The sequence below is a fragment of the Cygnus olor genome, chromosome 4 (assembly GCF_009769625.2).
Source record: "Cygnus olor isolate bCygOlo1 chromosome 4, bCygOlo1.pri.v2, whole genome shotgun sequence".
Taxonomy (NCBI): domain Eukaryota; kingdom Metazoa; phylum Chordata; class Aves; order Anseriformes; family Anatidae; genus Cygnus; species Cygnus olor.
In genome coordinates this window covers 45,141,219-45,163,503 of record NC_049172.1, presented here as the reverse complement: position 1 = coordinate 45,163,503, position 22,285 = coordinate 45,141,219, and the positions used below count along the sequence as shown (strand labels likewise).

General features: G+C 37.1%; 1 pseudogene; it reads right to left on the bottom strand.

Moving 5' to 3' along the window:
* LOC121069967 overlaps positions 1 to 22,285 on the bottom strand; it is a 51,254-nt pseudogene that overhangs the window by 7,183 nt on the left and 21,786 nt on the right.

Genomic DNA, 22,285 nt, shown 5'->3' with positions numbered 1-22,285 from the left:
GAAACAATCAGTGATTTTTTTCTAATTTCCCATTATGATTTGTAGAAGGATTTGGCACTGGTCTTTAGCAACCTGTAGGTTATCAAGTCTTGTCCTAATTAAAGAACTACTTTTACAGAGAGGAACGTTCTAACCTTTAGTGCCTCCATGCCAGCCTGGATAACAGAAGCAAAGATGGTCTCACTCTCATTAGTGTCTGCAAACATCTCTGGAATCTGGTCCAACAAGCTATGAAAGAAGAAAGGTTCAGTGTCTCAACTGGTTAGCGTATTTGGGATAATCCCCAAATATGTGACATAACAAGTCTTCATAGAGGAAGTTCTTTACAATGCAAGTTTACACTTAAAATTTTTGATTTCTTAGGATTCCAGCCAGAATAAAATGAAACATGAATTTTAAAATTCTATTGAAATGCATCATTGCAAAGCTGGTAACATAAAGGAACATGCATTAAATCAAAAATAGCTAAAAATAAAGGAGTTCTGGTATGGATAAAGGCTTAAGAGTCTTTAGGTCATAGCTAGGTGTCCATCACATATATAGGAGGAAAACCAGGAAAAACGTGCAACATGGCACAAAGCCGCAACCCGCCCTCCCACTTCTGACAAAGCAGAGTTGAAGATGCCTGGCTCACAGCTGGTCTAAACAGGCTTTCAGATTCAGCATTGTGAGTTGCTGCTACCACTTTTGCTTCCTCTCAGAGGTGGAAATACAGGACTTGATGCATCTGCTGACTTGTAAAGCATTTCAACAAATTCATGCATCCTCCAAAACCCTGTAACACAATTGACTAAAGGGAAAATGCCTATTCTAAGCATTCAACTCTTATTCAGATATGGAATTATTGTACTTTACTTGTTAACAACAGATCGTGATTCCTGAGAGTTAACAAGGAAACCATCCAGCAAAGGAACAAAAATTCCAACATCCGAGACCACCGTCATCTGAGGCTGAGCTAAGTTGCTTTGTACATTAAAGAAGTGGAGGACCTTGTTGTAAGTGACAAAACCAATTTGAATTGCTGAGGATTCTTCTTGCTCTTCTCTGTGAGAAAAACAAAAAACAAGTGGTTATAATTTTGAAACTCTGGCCTTGCAATGAAAGCATTCCTTTGAAATGCAGGGCTGCTTTCAGATCATTATCTGTACTGGGAGCAACAAACCAAACAACCAACCAGATGTAATTGCCCCAGTCTTTGCCTCAGGTCAAATTAAAACAACCATATTAAATCAACTGTTGTAATTTTATTTTATTTTTTAATATATATTAAAGTCAACCCTAACAACTGTGCATCCCATTCAAGCAGGCAAGAGTATCTAAGATAAAGAATAGACCATGTCTTCAAAACATGGAAAAGAGGGAATAGGACAATCCTTTACAAGACACAATCAGAAAATCAGCTTTATTTAGAATACATTGTAATTCAGTGACACTAATGATCAATGCCTGGAGAGAACAGTTACTAGGCTTGAATAATGAATGTCTGGTGACTTTCAGAGTTCGGTGGCTCAATCTTCTGCTTTGGCAGGACTGCTTTTAAGCAGCAAAAGGTCTTGGATCCCTCGGCTGTGCATCATGCAGAAAACGTACTATAGAAATTTCTCGTTATTCCTAGTGTGTTCCCAGGCCAACTAAAGCTCACAAACTGCTGCCATGAGCTACACCTGCAAGAACACTGCAAGCAGCGAGCTCAGGAGCTGTTTTTCAGGAGGTAACTCCCCTAAGCACTAGTTACTGTGTCATTAGTAGCAGTATCATTAATAAGACTAATGAGACCAGGTTTGCAGCCCTAAGTTTAGTAAAAGGCAATCGTATTCCAAAAATCAGTCTTAATTACTTCTAAAATAGCACATTCTCTTAGTTTTACAAGCTTCATCTAAAACCTTGAGCTTGGGAGGGAAACGATTTTTCATGTCTACGATCTTTAACACTCATGTCAATAAAGAATGCTAATCCACTATTCCTGTTTTGTGGAAACAGCTGGATGAGAAAGGGACTACCTTTAATTTAAAACAAACCAATATTCTGTATGAACACATTCCGTAAAGAAGCATTTTAAATAATCTCTCCAAGATCCTCTAACTCAAATAGATGCATCCTTTCTGAATGCAAGTCTCTAATCACTCCTAGCAATCAGACACTACTATTTTCTAAGTAACGTGATTAACAGGGAGCATTCAGGACAAGTTATTACTAACTTTAGGCACATACAGCACTTTTCTACGTCAAGGAGAAATAGCTGCGTCATCCTACTGGTTCCAACACTTTTACACAGCAGGTATTTGGGACAATTTCATCAGACACTGCTCCTTACAGTGTGGCAGTCTGCACACTTTATACAATTTGATTTCTTCTATCATTGTTTTAAAGATCACTTGTCAAACACAGCAGCTGATTGCCTGTGCAACTAACATACTTAGTTCTTTTTAACGTCTCAGAATGAGATGTCTGAATCAAATGTACTGAAATGTTTTTAAGTTGTATGTCTAAAAATCATACTGGTACAAATAGCCTGATTTTCTGAGGTCAGAAGCACAACTTCTGTAAACATATTTCTCTGTATTTCTTTAAATAGAGAATCAGTGTTATGGTTTAGAACATCTAAATTTGAAAGTGTTTGCCCTAAAACTTCTAGCAAGCAAATAATGTGTTTTCTGCTGTGCTGCAAATCTGCAGAAGCATAAAGCCCTTTTAACACAAAGTCTCTAGACACCTAACTTAATCCATTATTTGCTAGCTTTAACTTCTCACTTCTCAGCCATTCTCACAGGCTTACCTGCCACAAGCCGCTATACCAGTGGCCTTTTTGTTACACACATTGCTCTGTTAACCAGAAGTCTTTCCTCTTAAAGAATTTGGGCTCCCGGAAATCTGAGCACAGGGTGAATTCCCAGCATGATGTTTTCACCTCATGTGATAACAGCAGAATATTTTTGCAGGTGTCTTTCTTCAGCAACAGAAAATGAACACACAGTGAAGTTCATGTCTTAGCACCAAAATAAAAGTTTCACCACAAATGCTGGTGGAGTGAGTGCCTGATTATTTTTAATTCATATTGTTTAAAGGCAACAGACCGCTCTGAAGAAACCCATGGGCCTGCCCTTTATTTATTTATTTATTCTGCTTTTTTCAGTGGACGTGAAAACTTTGTCCATGCAAACAGGGTATTTAGCAGTAGATACCTACAGAGTGCTTGTGAGGAAATGAGTATGTTATTTCTTGTGATGTAGATACACTTGCTTTCATTTTTCCTTTACTTTCTCTATTCAAGACTAGGTGTTCCTAAACTGCCAATTGTTTTTTGCTACTATGCTCACGGCCTTTTATTATATTCAGAGTCATGACCAATCCTGATAGAAAGCTCTGAGATATGTGCAGGACAGTATCAAACACTCGTGTCTTCAGTGTAATCTTCAATGACAAAGTGCTCAAGGGATGGTCTTACATGGGCATCTGACAAACTAACTCCCAACACTGAACTGGAATTTCTTTCATGTACAGAGATCCAACAAGCACACAGGATAAAAAGATTTTTAACATATCCCAGATTATCTCAAGGATCTTGTCTCCCACTCTTCCTCACTTTGCTCCCTCTGTTTCTTAAGCCTGTTCTCCCTCTACAAATACTGCTATTTGGAATGCATTTTCTTTCTGTATGCTCTTCAATCCTTATGTATGCCTCAGCTAAGAAACACCTTGTCTACTTAATTTTTTCAGTCTGACTTCCACTGCTTTCATTTAACTGTCAACATTACTTAAATGTTAATGAAAACTGCACTAAACATATACTAAAAACTACACGAAACTACATGAAAGTAATATACTGTGATTAATACAGATCAGTAGTAATAGTACTACTACACGTTTAATACTGACATAGCAAACATGCCATATTTAACAGAATGTCAGTAGCCTACAAGATTTGCTCCCCTCTCAGATACATACCAGGGTAGAAAAATCTCACAACAAAGCAAGCTAAGAGTTCTGCTGATTAACAAAAAAGAGCTAAAGATAAAACCCACCAACACTGGCTTTAGAGAGACTTTACTTTCTTGAGATTCTGGTTTGTGGTATTTCTCTGCTTAATCTAACGAGAAAAGCAGCACTGCAGTAAACAGAACTACGGCAAGTAAAGTCAAAACTACAAGCTGGGACTTAGCTGGTAACACCACTAGAGGTCAGTACAGGAAAAGAAAAGAAAGAATGCTGCATGTTCGATCAGTACAACACATTCCTTCTGTTCATATAGTAAACCCAGGTATCAATCTAAGTTTTTCAAAAACTGCCAGCAATTTTAAAATTAACATTTGGTCACTATCACCTCAAAAATGACTGTGTTGTAAATTTTGTCATTTTTTGTACTTTCTTGGTTTTACCTGTCAACATGCATAGCTTCTTGAAAACTGCAGTATGGTACATTAAGCAAAACACACGTATGTTTCTTTACCTTGGAAGCTTATCTAGCAGAGTCTTCAGTTCCTCACATATGAGTTTAACTAGGCCACTGTTTATATTTCTGTATGATACATCAATCATGAAGATATAAGCTGGTGGATTTGGAGGCTTGTTATTCTATGGAAAAAAATATTCACAGGGAAAATTAGACAGTGTCCTGTTATGTCAAAAAGATTTACAAAAGGTACCATAAGGCAATCTAAATACTGTGTTTAGTCATTTGAAAAATGCTATGAATTAGAAAGAGTAATTATTAGAGAAAGATGGCATGTATTGGGTAAGCACCATTCTTGCAATAAAACTGTACTACTGGAAAATAGATCCTAATAGAATAAAATATGTAAAGGATAACAGTTTATTAGATAAGATGAAACACTAGCATTTTCTATTGGAATTCAAGTGTTTAAACAAATTTGTTTCTGTATTCCATATATGCTTACGCAATACCATTTTGTTAACAGGAATGCTTAAATTCAGTTTTTGTTAACATTTGCCTCTAAAAACTGTTAGGCAATTTCTAACCAATCTGGAAACAGAAAATGTGACTTAGGTAGTGAACCAGAATTAAAATACTTCAGTCCTTAGTAGCACTAAGTGTTCATCTGCATCCTCTCTGTCTTGCTTTCTCATGCCCCAGTACGCTCTGGACAGATAAGAAAACTGTACTTTCAGGAATAAGCTGATTTTCTGTAAGATAATTAAAACACTAGAGGGTAATGCTCAATGTATCCAACTGCTACATACACAGCAGTGACTCAGACTGGTATGGATTCCTTTTGGCACAGCTTCTTAGCCACAGTCGTACATAAGAGACATGTAAGTAGCATACATACTGTGATATACACTACTGACCAAGCTTCTGTAACTAACAAGATGATGATTGTTTTATTTTGTTTATAAACAAAGCAATATAATGCTTACAGGTGTACCCAGGAAGATCATATAGAGTGCACATAGTACTCTAGCATCATGGGCCTAGCTATACACTTAAGTTCAGTTTTTTTAATTTTCATTAAGATGAGTAGTGGTCATTACCTGGTGTCAAATTCAGGACAACTTTTCCATTATAGTTATAGATGCTATTTCACTGCCTTCATATAAAGACTTCTGACCACTTACCAAATTATACTAATTATAAATAAACCGCAGAAAACTCCACCTAAGAAAAAATAATCTAATCCTTGAATTATGACTTATTCACAGTCATATCCTTGGAACACATAAAATTAAACATTATACCCTTGATCTCACTTCATTTGAATCATGTAAATTAAGATTAACTCTTGTCAACTAAAACCAGACAGTATTTTTAAAACCTGTTCTGTTTTCTGTATTTGGATTCTAGTTTCAAAAACCATATCAAACACTACTTTTTGAACTCTCGTAGCACATCACTATTTATAAAGAATTCCTGCATAATTTCTTACAAATATATGGCAGAAATGAGAACTTGTGCTCTTGCCACATCCGCTTAGCAGGAGCACAATAATGCAAAACAGCTGTTATTTGTTAACATTTTTTGTAGCTGTTCATCCTTGTCATTTGATAAGTGCAAAAGGAAATGGCTTTTCAGTTCTTGTCTTAAACTGATTTATAAAAGAACTAAACTTTTCTAACTTGGAGCAAAATGAGAAAATAATTATAAAATAATGTTAACTTCTCTAAAATTCAGTGACTTAACGTTTCCAGTGTGAGTGTTGATTTTATCAGAGATTTATTTTTTGTAACATTCTGCTGAATCTATGGGACAGGTCTTTGCAACAAGAAGACAAACCATGCTGGATGGCTTATGACAGAAGCTCCCTCATTTAAACTGTATGGCAAATTCACTGCACTGAAAGCAAGACTGTGATGATGAACACAGGGTTACACATAGAGAAAAAGAACTGTGAAAATGGCATGGAGCTATTCAGTATACACATTTTCAAAAGCTTAGCTGCAGAAAGCAGCAAAGCTACAACAAGGATCCCACGCTATTTCTATAATGCCCCACTACAGCCACTGAGTTCTCTCCTGTCCTGAGGTTAAACCTCCTTTTGTTTAGACTAAACCATTGCAGATGTCAATGGAATCTCTAAAGGCAGTCTCAGGGATTTCACTGGACTTTGAAGCAGTACCCCTGTGAGAGACCAGAATTAAACAACCTGTTCATTTCTTTGTACACCAGCAATAATCTGATGGTCTGAGGAAGTTAACTGTACCTTGTTGGATTTGGATACAGTTGGATACAGTTAACTGTACTTTGTTGGATTGAACCGCCTTTCCTAATTTTATCATATCCGCATTCCGCTGATAGAAAGAAAATTCCACCCACTTTCAGAAACGACCAAAAAATATGTCCATGCTGTGGGCAGGTGAGGTCATGCTAGGAATTTTGAAAAATTTTGTAAAAAAGTTTGAAAAGCTTAAATAATTTGTGCTTTGGGAAGTACAAAATACAGTTATCTAATAAAATAAACTACAAATACTTCCAGTGGCTTGAGTAGACTTTGGACCAAATTCTTAACTAATTTAGTATTAGGACAGAGAACCCATTCCATTATAACTTACTGGTCAGAACACTAAAACCACTCATGCCAATAAAAGATTCAAATTCCCATGCTAAGGTTTGAAAAGCTGAGAAGGCAATTCAGGTGCATGTCTGTCTGCAAAATTAGTAAGTCATGCAGCTAAAAAGCAACACTACATCACAGAATTTGAACTATAACTTCTGAACATCCTCTAAATGTTTCCAAGGACCAAGCCAGCGCCTCAGTTGAAGACTTGTGATCCATGACTGAGACACAATTTGTTTCTGTTGCTAGTCTCCAGCACAAAAGAGCAAAACGTTATTGTAAGCTTAAATCCTCCACATCTATACATTTTCTAAAATGTTCTTGGACTCTGATATTCAGCTTATAAGTGCATTTACTCCAACATAGGCATTTAAAGGATTTTGTTTGTGTTGACGTAAAATCATAAATTATTTTGTGTATTGGAAATACTCGGCAATAATCCGAAGTAGCAACGTATTCATATGATCCCACAGATAGCTCAGGTCTTTCATAATGGTCTACCATTGGCCACTGTGGTGCAGATGTTGAAAGAAGAGTGGCGGGACTAAAAACCAATACAAGAGCAGGAAAAAAAATGTTTACAGTGTGGAGAGGAACAACCCAACAACTCCTTTCAATAGTTACCATGTGGTAACATAGGCACCTCTGTTATTGATCAAGGAGGTGTGTAAACACTTAGCCAGGTAATAATGTTTTTTTCTTCACACTGATTTAAGAAAACAAACAAACCTCACAACATTCTAGTAATGTCAGCTCCTCTTGTATTTGGAGAATACGGCATATTCCCCCATGAATGTCAATTTTCTCCTATCTCTACTCCATTAAGCTTGAGTAGGTAAAACTGACCCAGGTTATTTCCACTGGCAGGAGTCTGCTATCCTCAGGCTACAGATTAAATGATGGCTATTTTGTTAGAAAGACACCATCTACTCAAAGCTTAATTCACATCACCGGAGTTAAAAACAGCACTTTTCCTAAAGCCTGTGCTGCTTTGTGCAACATTACAACTTCACTGGAAACAGCTCTGCAATGTTCACAAACCTGGCCTACTGTACAGCATGCTGCCTTCAGTCCATCACATCGGGAACCTTCTGTAGCTGTAGTTAAAGGATGTAGAACTCCAAAGCAAGCATTAAGAAACCAAGTTGTTTTGCCTCCACCAAGTTACAGGCAGCTAGTCTAATGGCTAGTCACACTAGGAAGAGTCACCTCTACATTTTAGCTTTTTTCCACAATCAATACACACTTAGAATGTTATTTTTTATATTTCTGTCTGTTAAAAGCAGGGGATGCAGAGTATCTACCTAGTTTTTGGGGCATTTTAAGGTCTCATTAATGTTTTTAAGTGCTTTCCAATTTGGATAAAAGACTCTACTAATACAAAGCATGATTGAAAATGATACTGCAATTGAAATGTCTTTCTTAAAATGCTCATAACACATTCAAATTTCTCTTTATGAGAGCTTAAATTGCTAACAAACTAGGAAATTTGCTATCTGCTATGCTTGCACAAACATCTGAGCCTCAGGCAGAAAAGAAGTTGGAATGAGCCTGTCAAGGTTCACGTTTCAGAGTTGAAAAGATTACTGTATTAGGGAAAGCACTATACCACTGTGATCCAGCTGAGGAAATCCAACTTGATACAAATGTCTAGAAAGGCTACTTCTGGCAAAGATCTGGGATTTAGCCAAGAGCACAAGAACAGTTATGAGTCACATGCAGCACACTTGAACAAATATGGCATGGTATCTTCTGTGAAAACCAACACTTGTCACAGGAAGATTAATAGGCTATTTAACCACTGTATCCACAGTCGTGGCCAGGACTAGTCTAACATGGTTCTAAATAATTCTTTGCTGAACATTTAGATTTCTTCAAGAAATTAATTTCTCTACACAAAAGTTGCTTTTGGTTAGCAATACAAGCAGCTTTGTATCCTATGCTGACATAATATTTAAAAATAAGCTTTTGACCATAACAGACTGGACTGGGAATTCATGGTTTAGCATTATTTTTTCTTATATTTATTTTAAACATTGAACTGAAGAAGAAGTGTTTTAAGTATTTTTACTATTTTATTTTATTTTTTAATTTGTGAAATAGCCCTTGCTACTGCATCTCACTAAACTATTTTCAAGTCAGCTAGTCAGGAAAATCATTTCAGGGATACGGTTCCTTTTTGGTTTTATGGAATTTGTATGAATCACAGATCAGAGAAATATCACTTACCATCGTTTACACAATTGCAAAATCCACACTGATACCTTCTTCCACCTTCAATAAACTGCATGAAGGGACACATGCAAGCTTTGCACCTGTTACATCAGATTGGTCCAGTCTCACCATGGTTTACAACATAAAGAGGTGTCTAAATGAAGAGGTACATGAAGTTATAAAAAGCACTGCAAACTTGAAACCAAATAAAGTGAGCTAGAAAGCTGCTGCTCAGCCTCAACACTCGTTAGATTTCACCTGACCAAGAAATGGTTGTTCAGCATTTATCCAAATTCGCCAGTACAGCTGGTTCAACCTCGTAGGTCCCCTAAAGAACTTAATTTTCAAGCTCACGAGCTTCCTATTTTGGTATTTATCAGAAAGAAATAAAGGATCCATACAAAGAGCCTACAAAACTTTGAAAGCATCGGAAGTTCAGGGCTCTAGGCTGACTTTCTCCAGCAAAGGATTTTTATAGCTCACAAGGGAGAAATCTGCTGGGGTCAGGTATTTCGCCTTCTCTATCAGATTGAGCTTTTCTCAGAGAAATTTGTTGATACTCACCAATTGCATACAGCTATCCCAAACAGGTAGTTACTATGAAAGCTTCTAATATTTTCAATTAAATGCCCTTCCCCCTAATGCTGCTGTGTTACATGCTATACTAAGGTTTAATGCTGTCAGGGTCACCAGCTAGAGTAGAAGATTTAGAAGAAATACTAATATTTACTGAAGGAAAGAACACACAGTAAACAAATACAGTATCTCGAACACTTGTCAGCTTAATTACACTGACCATGCTTGCTTATAGCCTCTGCCAAAAACCACAGCTAATGGAAGACATTTTCCAGATGCCTCTTGCAGTAATAACTGTGCACCAATTGAAAGATTCCTGTACTTGTAATTTATGTTAGAAAAGTCATACTTGAAACCACTGCACAAATGGAAGTTTGTTCAATTATTTGTGAAACTCTATGGAGCATAAACAAACGTGGTTTTTCTTTTTTCTTTTTTTCTTACTCCCTTCAACCCTAACTAAAAATCTCTGACTGTAAGAGTAAGAAAATAAATCCAGAGTTGGGCCCCATTATAGATCTCTACAAGAGGAAGAATGCTGACAACCCCTGAACGCTAAAACTTTTCCACTAGCATATTCACTTATTTAAAATTATTGTCTCTTATGGAATGGACATATTTAATCTATTATACACTTTTATCTTTTATTGGAGCATAAGAGTCTTTGAATACCTAGAGAATCATACATGTCCTTCTAGCATTCACTGCTTACATGTATTTTAATGTTTGTTTATATTTTACACAGACGATTATTTTACTTATTTATTTCTCCAAAGGATTTGATGCTTTTTGCCAAGATCTTTGTACATACGAGTAGATTTTACTATGTGGGTTTTAAGTGATCCCTCCCGCTCCACTAAGATAACACATTGCTTCATATTCTTTCTTCTACGAAAATTGAGTTTAACGCAAATTAACACACAATGTCAGCTGGAAAACTATCAGGGTCATTTTTCAGACACAAGAGCCTTGGCTATAAAACCTGCTTACTAGCCACAGTAACTTAAGTTTTAGAACTTCTGGGTTTTGTTCATTACTTGGCAATTTTCTGATTATCATTCTGCTGTATTAATTTAATGAGGCCTGGATCTGACTTGCCATTAATAATATAGTATCTGAACAGGTAGGGAAAAAAAGGCACCTTACACAACACCCGATGCATTTCTACACATTTTTTAGTGATTTAAACCCTGTTCTAATACATTTAATGGTATTCAAGAGCAAAGAAAAATTATCCTCGAATGATCATATTTTGAAATACCTTATTAAAATTAAGATCTTTACCTATAAAGCATGAATAAGAAAAATCATAAAAATAAATGCCATAAAGTTCAGAGCCTAGGTATCAACATTCTTATACATACTTAATAAATTACCTTTTTAATGACAGCAGAAATAAAAATATTATTTTTTTTCCTTGTCTTTCCATTTCTGGAGTGGAAATATTTATCTTTCGTCTCCCTTTAGCTTCATTAAAAAATTTACTTATTACAAAGTCTTTTTGTAATGTGGTTTTAGAGCCCTAGTAGCCTAAGGGTTACTAAGATCTGCACGTATGTTTAACTTTCTGCATCAAATGGTCTTCTTGAAGTCACTGAGACTATGTGCAGTGCATGAAGTTATAATATGCTGTCAAGTTTTACAAAAACTGTATTCCAATCTTATGTAGAGAAATAAAAGATAAAATATCAATACAACCATACTGCAGAGGCTGGCTATTTTTAGTTTCTAATAAACTTGCAAAAACTTTAAAACAAAACAAAACAAAACCCAAAATCAACGAAGTTAAGCCTAACCAAGAAATGCATGCAATAGACTAAAGGATTTTGTCTAACAGAAAAATCTTGAAAAAGAAAGCCGTTTTTTGATTTCTTAACGTGAAATGTTCATTTACCTTTCAGTATTTTCTTAAATTAATTTAAACCATTACATCACTAATGAACGTACCTAATAATAAACCATTTTATATGATAATTTCTGAATGAAGACTCAGACTGAAATCATCCAAACCTACTTCTTCACAACACAGTTGTTACGACAAATTCATTTCTGTTTGGGTGTGTAAACTGCTCTTACATTTCCAACTGTCAATTTCCATTGGAGTCAAAAAACTTTTTTTTTTCTTTTTAATACCTAGATCTTATAGGAATTTACAAAGATAAATAATGTACAAGCGTTTAAAAAGCAAAAAAAGAGTAACAAGTCTACACTAGTGAATACATAAAACAAAAACTGTTGCCATCCACAGCCCAAAAGAAATGGTGCTAAATGGGAAAGCCCTGCTTTCTATGCTCCACAGCCTGTACTTCATTCTCTGTAGATGTCACTGTATACCAGAAGATAAGAGATCTGTTTACAGGTCCCATGGAAGTCAGTGACAAACTTTCACAGAACGAGGGGATTAAGATAAAATCCAAAAAATCTAGATTCCCTTTTTTTTTTTTTTTTGAAACTAGTGCAGTACTCCTTTTTCTTTTGCTTCTCCAACTATAAACTATCAGCATTTCCTCTCTCTTCCGTAATTTTCTACAAATAAAAATGAATCAATTTAGGTATCTACCATAACTATTTGAACATTTGCTGTATTTGTGTGTTTTGTTCTTGCACCTCTCCTACTCCTTTATCTCCTCAAAATCCTTTCCCTAATTTACCTGTTTGGATCACCTGACTGAGAACAGAGACAGTCCTCACAAAACTGGACACGTAGGCATTGATTGTCAGCTTTCCAGCACTATCAAATTATAAATATTTATCAAAACCAATGACTAAAACTACTACTCAGTAGGATAAATATGACCTCGTAAAATAGATTCCTTTTATGTAAGCTGAAGGACTGGAGAGGCAGAAAGAATCAGTTGCACTGGGAGGCAGAACAGTATGGTTTTATGTTAAAGGGGATTGGGCAGAAGAGATGGGAAATGCTGTGGGAGACCTGCATAAACTTTCCCTTCTCTGAAGCCTCAGGGCCCCACTACAGTGCAAGCCCTGAAAGCTGATCTGATAAACTATAACTTATCTCACTATTAGTCCAAATATAGCTGGGATAGCAAGAGTTATTTTGGAAATATTTCAGCCAGAACATCTCTCTGGAGTCAGAACTGTATCACAGAGCAATAGATAGGCATTGGTGGCACCGCTCCAAGATGAAATACATCCATGAAAATTTCCAAAGGGACTATAACCTGTGTTTTAAAGTCTCAGAGAGCTGAATTACTATTGCTTGCTATAAAAACGAAGACCTGACCCACTCCTGAGGGTTCCCTGTGATGCCTGTAGAGTATCACTGTATTCATATTGCAGGATCAGGGCCACAGCTGGAATTATAAGTGTAGGAACAAGGACTGCGCTGAAGCTCAAGTTCATCATGGCACATCTCTGGAAAAGCATTCTGAAGAGAAAATCAGAAGACAGTCTGGAGAATGAAAAAGTGGCATATGCAAACAGTGAAGAGAACTAGCTATTTATCACAGAACAAACTGAAAAATATACACCATCTGTTTTCATTGCCAGACTCACATACATAGACCGGGCTACAAGAAAACCTTTCGTAGCTGTGCTGCAAGTCGAATCTCCACATACAATGTAAGGCAAAATGTGTTTGCATCACAGCCAACGTGGACTCCTAGCCCCCCACAACATACACCCTATTAGTACCTGATGAATCTGCATTAGGATAATATTTTTGCCCAGAGTTTGACTCCATCATCATTTTAATGGATTTAACACCCCAGCACTAAAACAACAGGAATGTGTATTGAAATGAGACCCACACAATTTACAAATCTGGCTACATCCAAGAGGAACACGAAAACTCGTACCAGGAGTGCAATTTTCAATTACATCAGTATCTCCATCACAATCCCTTCCTCCTCTTCCCCGAAAGATGAGGAATTTGCCACCAGTTTCTCCATATACTTTTGAAGAACTTTACCAGCTTACACAGAGAGCTGCTCTATGCAATGTTACACTGTATACTATACATGACAAATTGCCTGTTCAACTGCAAATTATCTCAGTACAAATGATTTTGAAAGTATAACCCATGAAAGAACCATATTTAATATCTGAGATTTCAGGAGACTAGTTAATTGACATGTTTAGATGAGGGCTATTTGTTTCTAAAGGAAGATTGTCTCACAGGTTTGGAAAGCTGCACAGATACATATCTCTTGATGACTTATAATATGATAGTTCCTTAAAATTACACTCTACAGTATGCTAGCAGATAAAACATTTTATACTTCAGTACAGCGAACATTAAACACACTGTATTTGTACAACTGATTACCAGAAATAAAGACACAACTGCCAGTTACTCAATTCAGACAATTCATCCCACAGATAAGCTGTGCAGGGCAACAAAATCCAGAAAGGCAGTGTTTCTAGAGTTATTATTTACATTGACATTCATGTAAGTCTGATTATTAAAATATTTATATGAGCATTTTAAGAGAGGCTACATAATACAACTTTCTAATGATCAGGGGAGATGATTGTTGGCCAAGGTTAGTACCACCACCCCATGCAAATCTTGTGCTTCATTTGTACAGTAGAGAGATGAAGAAAAAGTCCACAGGATAATCAGAAAGAATTTTGAAATGTAACACTTTTTTTTTTTTTGGGGGTGGGGGGGAGGGATGATAAAAAAAAAACCCAACCCTAGGTCATGAACCAAACTGCCTGTGTTTTCCAGGATTGTTGAAGCGTTTTGTTCTCTTTTATTATACCATCACAGTTTGCTTTTGAGAAAGATTAACCAGTTAACAAACAATCCCCGGGTTTTGAGTTGCTTTACTGGTTCACATTAAAATGTCAGGAAAGCATTTCCCTTTGTGATGTTCCTACTGTCTTTTATCAGAAGCAATTCCCTCTGAAGTCTGAAACGACTTTGCTGATTCTTGATTTTTGGATGTTGAACACTATCAGCCTCCTCAGCTGATATGACTCGAGCCAGTCTGTACTGCGTCCTCTACAAAGGTCACAGCAGGTTCAAGTATTTTCTGTAATAGTGCTTTTTCATCTATTTTATTTGTTTGCATAGTGCAGCATGGCTGAAGCATCAACCCCGTAATGCAATCTCTCTTAGCTCTAACCTGATTTTTACAGATTGCAGTGAAATGCAGAGAGTATGTTCAAACCTTCTTGTTCAAAAATCCTTCCCACCCAGGCCAAACATTCACCTACATACATGGTAGCATGAAAAATACCGGGGCACGGTAGGTGAGCTTCAAGTTGGCACTGCACAGGGGATAAGATCCAGCATGTACCAAAATCAACAGAAAGCTAGTCATTGATATCAGTGAATCATAGGTCAGACTATCCACAAAATATTTATTCAGTCAGCATTCCCTTTTTAAGGGGAACGCTGCAACTTGCTGAATAGAGCTAGCAGCATGAAGAGTGCAAATGCAGGCTGCTCTAATCAAAATTAGAAGGATTTAAAGAAGTTTGAGTATGGGGGAAACATGAAATACTGATAAAATTTTGACATGAAGAAAGCCCAGAAGTAGGTAGCTTACTTCTTTAGAACTTCCATATCATACTGGTGGCAGAAGAGGGAAAAAAAAAGTTTAATATCCAGGCTTAATAGAGACACAATTTCTTCTGGTCATGATGCCAGGTTGGGAATACCAACTGTTAACAAGTCAGCTCTCTCCAGCACTTCTCAGCTTTGAAGTGGTGACTGTTATTTGGATGTACAGACACGCTACATCTCAAGTGAAGGTCAGCAGCCAGGATTAACTGATGATATAAGCAGGAGCATGAAATTGGATAATCAAGAAACTGTGCTGAACAACAGACTTTCAAAATGTTAACACTTTAAAGAATCAGATCTCAAGCAGGACCATCTCTCAGTCCAGAGAGATACACCTATACTCATCAGCAAAAGCACAAGCTGGTGCAGAGGCACATGCACAAGGTGAGAACAATGGAAGGAGTAGGAGACAAAGCTACCCTAGGGCAGCTCAGCCCCTTCTTAGTGCTGCTGAGAGTGACATGCACGTGTTAAATCACATGTGAGGATACTGGTTCATGCCTGGACTAATCCACAGCTCCATTTCCCACACATCAGTATCACAGATGGCCCAGCACTGGAGTCGTTGTCTGAGATTTTTTTTGGCATTGTCACATTAGTTGTAAAACCATACAAAAATAAGACAAATTTAAGGTACCTTCTCTACAGAAATGTTAATAGTTACAAGAGGAGGTAGTCTAGCTTTATTGATAACAGAAGTTTCACAATAAAATCAGGAGTTTGATTTTCCATAAGAAGGCATTCTGATTTAATATGTCTGGCTTGACATTCATTCAAGCAGAAAATGAAATAAAAAGATAGTGTAATATTTTACAGAAGCAAATGAAATTAGCAAAGCATTTTATTTTTCTGCAGATCACTGCAGGAAAGCCCTGAAGTATCTTCAAAACAGCAGACAGAATTTGGGCTCTAAATACTATTACTACTGACTTCTTGACAGGTCTGGTCTCTACATGTTTTGTATGGTCACATCAGTGTTAGTTTACACACACAAAAGTTTTCAGGATTGCTAAATACACAATAAATCTAACACCACAGTTTAAAATACAGGCACAATCTATTACCTGCAAACATAATGGATAAGCTGGCAGATCAATTCTGTTTTAGAGTGGCCAACAACCACTTTTCACAAACACAGCTGTGACTGTTCCTAACATGCTCTAGAGTATCCTCAGGATAGCCAATCAGGCAACTCACCAAACAGGGCTCAGGGAACATGCAGCTCTAGGTTTAGGGAGCAAATATTTAAGTTTGTAAATAAATCTAAGTATAGTGTTGTAATCTCTTAAGCAACGATTCTGGATGAATTCCTGCCACAGGAGAGCATTGCCAGTGTTATTCAACCTTTGCAGAAAGAACAAAACCAAAACCTAAATGGATTTCAGGATCATTGTGGCCTGCTGTCAACTTCAGTGGCCAAACAGATGGGGTTCTTTTGTTATTTTGTACAGACACATGCACACACACACAGAGGTAGGTAGACAATGTATACATATAATTTTTGTCAGCATTTGAGAGAAAAGTATCTTACTGATTTAAGATTTACAGCATGAAAGGTCTGTTGAATGGAGGGTTTCTTTCCTTCTCAAAAACCTGGAGCTGTTTCTTTCTTTGTTAGAAGTTATTGCTGTGACTTTTTAAGCCAAGCTTACAGGTGTTTTAATTCAAGATGTATAAAATAGTTCTGCTTAACATTGTTCAAGAAGGCCAGCAGGTAAGTAGTAAACATGCCTCTAGGGCTAGTTAATTTACTTCCATTGAAATCAGAAAGAAGTGAGAATACCTGAAGCGTCATGCTACAATCACAAGCCAACTCTAGCTGGTCACTTGCCTCTATTAGAGGAATACTTAGAAAGAATAAGGAGAATTGTTATGTGAACAAAAAGCAGCACAGGATAGCTTAATCTCTGAAGCAAGGATATTTGGGGTGAGTTTAATATCCTTTTTAAGTCCTTTCCATGATACAGAAGCTTAGCTTTGAAGGTCTGTAGCAAAACTAGCTGTTATTTTAAAATATAACATCAGGTAGGAGTGTTTATATGCTGAGTCTCCCTTCCATGAATACTTTCACTGCTATGATAGCTGGATGCTTCAGGCAGACTCCAGGACCTCCCAACAGTAAGAGTGTTTGTATGCAGCTACACTCCTCTCTTTATTTGAAGATTAAGCTGCTGCTGAATATCACAAGTAAGGGGCTGTGCAGAGAGCTATGAGCTAAGCAGTCCTGGGAAGGACAAAAACCTGTACTATTGCTCCTGTTACTCTAGGGCTGAGGAGATCATCTCTGCATCTATTTAGCAAGGCACAGATTACCCGATTCTGTCAAACACTAAACAAAAAAGCAGCCCCTCCTTCACATTTATTTCCTGTCCTACAAGAAGAGGAGGATCCCTTCTCACAGAATAAAGGGACATATGTAGAAGGCTTAGTCTCCCCTATTTTCCTACAGGACAGCATTAGAGCCTGCTATTATGATTAGGCCCTAGATATAGCCTCATGCTGCTGACCTTCACTTGAGATGCAGCACGTCCATACATCCAAATAACACTTTGATACTAGGATAAATCTAAACATTAAAATAATACAAATAAATAAGATCAAACAACATCAGCTTCCTATTCAGTTTAATAAAAACTTCTTTCCCCTTTGAAATTACATACATTACATTGTTCCATTCAGACTATGATTCTGTACTACTGGACAGATAAATAAAATATGCATAAACTGAACATGCAAGGATAGCTTCAGTTTAAAAAGCAAAATAAAGCTTTTCATCCTGAACTAACTAAATACCAGGGCGTGCTGACTCTGTGAAGTTTCCAAGGTAACTGAGTAACATCCCTGCAGGCTTAATGTTAGAGCTCGCAGTCTTACAATGTTTAATTTGCTGCTGTTGCTATGGTCGACTTTGGCCAGCGCATAAGACGAGACAAACACCATTTCAGGAGAGCAACATGCAGCCTGTAGAGGAAAATGCACCCACAGAATGTCAAGTGGCATTCGAAGCGCTATTTTGAGTTACAGATGTATCTAGCAACAGCCAAAGTAATTTTTTACAAGTGTAATTTGTTGGTGAAACAAATAAGTGGCTATGATTATTATTTTTTAATTCCCTCTTTCCCCTCGGTATTTACTGGTGCTTAGTCTGGTTTTTCTTCTGCCATGACCATTCTGGAGAATAGATGGCTTCCGACTTATCAGAAACTAATTACATCATCGTAACCTAAATCTTTAGAAACGCACTTTTCCCAGTCTAACCTTTCAAGACTGCGCAAATTAATCAGGGATTCTGATTAAAATATGAATAAGGTATATATGAATGTCAATTTTCCAAGTCAATTCTGAAAGAGATGGGGACAGTAAGTCCTTACTGTAACAACAGCGATACATGGAACAACACACTACAGAAGTATGAAGAGTATTTTAAAGTGTACACTAAAAACAAAAATGGGAAAAAATAAGGAAATTTACTTGAATTAGGAAAAGCTATGCTGCCAAAACCTTTGCTAACTTTGGCTCTACATTCTTGTTACACCGTGTAGTGACAGCCCAATAGGCTAACAAAAACTTTCTCCTAGAAGATGAAGTCTTGGGAAACAATCCAATTCCAAATGCTTTACTACCAAATGCAGACTAGCGCTGGGCATACTCCATACAGAAAGCCTTATCTAACAGAGGATTTATGCATCTCTAAATTAGGCACTGCAAAACCTAGCTCACAGGCACTGGCCTCCCGAGTGATATAAAGCTGTTGAGGTAAGGCACCTGGAGATGCATACAAGTTCTGGGCTCTCTATACCATGCATGGGATAGTCAGGCACCCCAGAGTGCTATACAAAAAACCACAACATTAACCTGGAGCTAGTCAGTAGGAGGAAGGGAAAAAAAAAGAAGCACTGAAAGAGCAACAAGGCTCAACAACTCTTTTCCAGATTCCAGGCGGACTCAGGACCACAAGACCAGAGTTTCACAGTTTCCTCTCAATTGAAGGTGTTCCAAAGCATCCCTGTTAACATGTTTTAACATCTGAAAAATGGAGGAAATAGTAATGTTTAGGCTCACATTTAACAGAGCAGATATACAGTAATCAGTTCAGGATACAAGCTTATGCTACCTGGACAGTTTCTACATGGATTGATTGTTCCAAATAGCTCAACAATGGATTAGTTGTAAAAATACCAAGGCAGTCCTAAGAACGTGGCTGGAATGTCCTGTAGCATGGCCCTATCTCTAAGCTAACTGGCCTAGTTGGAATCTACAAGGCAGTACTGGTGCACGTGCTTTCTTTCTGGTCCACTGACTTCCATCTCTGGAAGTTTAAACAGAGGCAATGAACTCTGCTGTACAGACTGCTCAATAGCTCCCTATTCCTGAAGGGTGAAGAAGCATTTCAACATAGTCAGACCACGTCTTAACTATTAAGTTACATCACACACTCACCATGTTTTAGAAGAACATGACAACAGGCACAGATTACTTTGAAAGTATGCCCAAAACACATTGACAAGAGTCAGACACTGCTGGATCTTTGACAATCTAGAGAACTGCACAGCATGCAATGCAGTATGCCCTAGTTACTATTCAGAGATAGCAAACAATTATCTCTTCACTGGTCAACTGCTGCTCTTCTGCTGTGGAGTACTCATTTGAGAGGAGGAAGGCTTTGTTACCCACAATGGAGAGGAAAAGTCCAGTATTGTCTACAAACACATAACAATTTTGAATAATTTCAATATAAAGAGTCATATGTAGTTTACACAAAGGAAAAAGGTCATGAAACACTCAATAAGCCCTGACATTTCATTTCCACTAGTGGTGGATATGAAGTGAAATCTCAGTTATGTCAAGTCCCATATGAGGATTACAGATTTACAAGCCAACACTGAAAACGATGAGATATTTCAAAAGAGACAGCAGAGCAAAACAAATGCCCAGCTCTTTCAGAGCCTTTCCTTCAGAAAGTTTTTTTTTTTTTTTTACTATCATCTTTTGCTATTTAAAAAAATCTTTCTAGTAGTAAGGACAATTTTACTGCCTAATCATGGAATTCTTATCTAAAAAGACTCACAGTGCAGAATTGCTGAACTGCATAAAACCAATTACTTACATGAGCTTCAGCGCCCAAAAGTAAAGAAGGCACCAATATAAGACGAAACTTTACAAAGAACTTCTGGACGATCCTAGAACTACAGACCAGCAAGTCTTACTTCCACAGAAAGCAAATTGGTAGATATTACAATGGAGGAGAACATAAAAGACACGCCAATGAACAGGACGTAGAGGAAGAGTTGATGTGGCTCTTGTAGAGGGACGTAATGACACAATCTACTGAGTTCTGTCAAGAGTCAGCCAGCATGCAAGCAAGCGTGACCTAGTTGATATAATGTATTTGTTCTTTGCTTTTTAAAAGTCTTTTGATAGAATCCCTCATCAAAAGCCCTTAAATTAGCTAGTCTTCACATAGTACTGGGGAACGTCCTCCTGCAAGTAACTAACTAAAAATCAAAGGGTAAATAAAGTGATGGCTTTTACGGTGGTAGATGGTATCAGTGAGCACTTACTGTTCTGCAATCTGTGCTTTTAACGCATCCTAATGGAAAGGAAGAATCAGTAATGTATTTCCATTAAATCATTTGTACTGCCTGCAATCTAATTGTTCCTCAGTCCCCTCAAACCAAAGCTCTGCACAAGTACAGAACCATTAATAAATACATGTGCCTATATAAAATGTGTTTCCAACTAAAAGTACAGCCTGCTTGCCATTCTTACTGGCCACCGAATACGAACTACAGAATCTGAGTCCCCACCGATCCCACAGTAGATCACAAGAGCGTAGGGATTTCCCTGAATTCTTCAAATTTACTCAACGTTTGAATGACTTGTCTCAAACCCACTGAACAGTCTTGGGGTCTAAATGAAAATTCACACTCTGTTACTTTGTTCTTGAAACAGAAGCGAGATTTTGTAACATTGCATCACCTGCTAGTTATTCACCTCACTCAGTTTGTAGTTTCTGCTAACCTTACAGTACTGACACAGCTCTACCTAGAAATGCACTATCATCCCTGTAAAAAAAAACAAAAACACATGGCTTTCCAAGCAGCTCAGCTGCACTGGCCACCGTCATATCTCAGTATTCTTCTGAAATGGTTAAATGGCTTTCAGCTCATGAACACCAGAATTTCTGAGAAGTAATTCCATTCCAGTTTTATCTTTTAACTTGTTAATCTACTGAGGAGAAATGTGAAATAATAATTTCCCACCACTGACTATTTCTATGAAGAAATAACAAATAAATAAGAAATAACATTGTAGAGAGTGACAACACAAAACTACTAAGGAACAAAAAAGAAAGTCACTCTAGATATTTTAGTATTTAAAACTACATATATTTTTGGAGTTGTTTATATTTGATTTTAAAACTTGAAATACTCTTTTAACGAACTTTTTAAGCAGGCGGTATTAAATGTTAAACCAAGATCACATGGTTTATTCAGGCTCTGGAAACATTCGCACATCTCCAAAACAAATTCACGTAGAGCTTTGTCCATAATGATAACTGTGAGAGCTGGTTTATTTTTATAGACTGTTGCTAAAGCACCGGTGGACTAAAATAAGTTCTGTCAAACAATGATACTGTATTGTCAAAATCTACAACAAACAAATACTTTTCATAGATCATCCAAATCAGGGGAGTGAAATGAACTGTTATTTTTGAGAAATAATAATGAAGACTTAGTATAGATAAAGATTCAGAAACATCTAGAGCTGTTAAGACACCGGCCAGGGTTGAGGAGGCATGAATGTTCTAACAACCTTAGTTTCTAATGACATACAGCATGCATGTAAGGTTTGCTAGTCTACAGTTTTTCTAGATTGGCTGTGGAAGGCTTTTTGTCATTTGTAATCTATGAGAGACTGTGTGCCCTCCATGGAGATTGCCTCTCTT